Here is a 1,866-nt window from a genome sequence, read left to right as displayed (position 1 = left end):
TTGAATTTCCTAGTCTAGCAAGCCAGCGCATATGACATTCAGATTTAAAAAATTCGCGGAAAGCACGGATTAATTTGCCGACAAAAATAAAAAAAGTCGGCACGCTTTGTGTAACGGTCAAAAATGTTCGTTCTTCGTCTTTCTTATAAGTTTTGTCTATTGTCTTTGTTTATTTTAAAGTTTCGGCCATTCCAATTTTGTCCGGCGTCAGTTATTTTGCTGGATAGTGCATTCATTTTTATTTGGTTGGTGGAGTCAGCCAGAGGCTGTGGGTTAAGAGTTGCTGGAAAAATGTAAGTAATTAAATACTGGTCTAACATCAATGATATCTGGTGTTAAGTAACTAAATTGCTGGCAAATTGAAAGAAACCGCTAGATTTCTTTCAAAGAAATTTCAGTTAAAATATTTTGAAGTTTAAGCGATATGTTTTAATTTCCGAGCGTTTAATTTAGTAAAATTAGACTAGTAGTGATCGACCGATACCGATACCGATATAGCGGCCGATATATGTATAAAATATCTGCCTCGCGGGGCCGACATTTTTTTATAAAGAATTAAAAGCTACCAATTTTGGGAAGGAAAAAACAGTATGGGTCCAAAATTTCATATCGGTCGATCACTAGACTAGACTACATTGTTGGTTGTTTAAATTACCCGCTTTTCAATTACATTACCAAATTGTTTCAGGAGCGAAAATAATACTGGGAATGGGGGTGAAGGGATGATGCCAAAATTTAGTCTGGCATCCATCCCTGAAGAGGATGAGGACATTTTGTTGTCCCATGGTATGTAGAATTAACATTTACAACAAATTTATCGCACCACCAAAACTTAAATAAATCGGAAAAATTTGTATTTTTTTTTTTTTGCAGATTCGATGGTGGAGGAAGTGGAGGAACAACCACGCCCGCAGCGGCCCGAGCCTGGTCAACAGGCCAGCGTGCCCCCCTGCACCTGCAAGTGCAGGGGGGCACTTGCAGGTGCTAGTGGCCCTGCAGGTGCAGCTGGCAATCCAGGCTGGGGAGGTTGGGGCCGGAGCCGTGGGCGTGGAGGTGGGCGAGGAGGCCGTGGAGGTGGGCGAGGAGGCCGTGGAGGTGGGCGAGGCCGTGGAGGTGGCCTTCGACTTACCAATAGTAAGCTTTCAGCAATAAAGCATATATTTTTTAAATAATAACTATTTTCTTCTTTTTGCAGACCAATTAGTTGTAGCCCTCCTCAGGAAAATACTAAGTTAAGATTGTTAAGAATAAAATTGTTTGAAAATACCATGTTTGCTTTATTTACTGCCAACTCGTTACAGCCACCAGAACAGCAACAATTTTGAAACTTATTTTTTCTAGGAATAATATACTATATAGGGTGATTCACGGTGATGGTTAATTAGAAGTATCTAGAGAACAACTCAATATTTTTTGTTGAAATTTCGAGTGTAGCCTAGGTTGGGTCCAATCTCTCTATTTAAAATATTTTGAACTTTCCGGTGTTGCCAGATCAGTCAGAATAAACACCAACTTTTGATTTTTAAATGGAAGTCTGTTTTTAATCTCATTTTTGAATTCCTCGCAAGAAGGCTAGTAATTAATTGTTAATACTTCCCTATACCTATCGCACCGTTCCTTAGATATTTTATAAAAATGGTGAACTTGTCAGCAAAACGGTGGTCTAAACTTTAATTAATTTCTCAAGTCCTGACAGTTTTGCTGATGTGACCTTTTGTCTTCAGTTAGACAATACTACATGGTTGAAAAGCCCAGACACAAAAAATGAAAAAAACCTACAGTGTGGTTAATATTAACCTTTTAGTCGGACAGATAAAAAAACTGCAAAAAGTCCATTTTTTTTAAATGGATATACCAGGTGTCCAA

The 1,866-nt window shown here is 38.6% G+C and overlaps 1 long non-coding RNA gene across 1 annotated transcript; it reads left to right on the top strand.

Moving 5' to 3' along the window:
* Nucleotides 1-445: 445 nt before the first annotated feature.
* LOC145738298 (uncharacterized) lies at nucleotides 446-1,266 on the top strand. Its single transcript, XR_014180693.1, has 4 exons — nucleotides 446-786; nucleotides 874-1,074; nucleotides 1,114-1,134; nucleotides 1,196-1,266. It is a non-coding gene; the product is annotated as an uncharacterized LOC145738298 (long non-coding RNA).
* Nucleotides 1,267-1,866: the final 600 nt, after the last annotated feature.

Source organism: Ips typographus, linkage group LG15, assembly GCF_016097725.1.
Source record: "Ips typographus isolate SLU linkage group LG15, UJ_Ityp_2.0, whole genome shotgun sequence".
Taxonomy (NCBI): Eukaryota; Metazoa; Arthropoda; class Insecta; order Coleoptera; family Curculionidae; genus Ips; species Ips typographus.
Note: the sequence above shows the minus strand (reverse complement) of the source record. Positions and strands in the feature narration are given on the sequence as shown.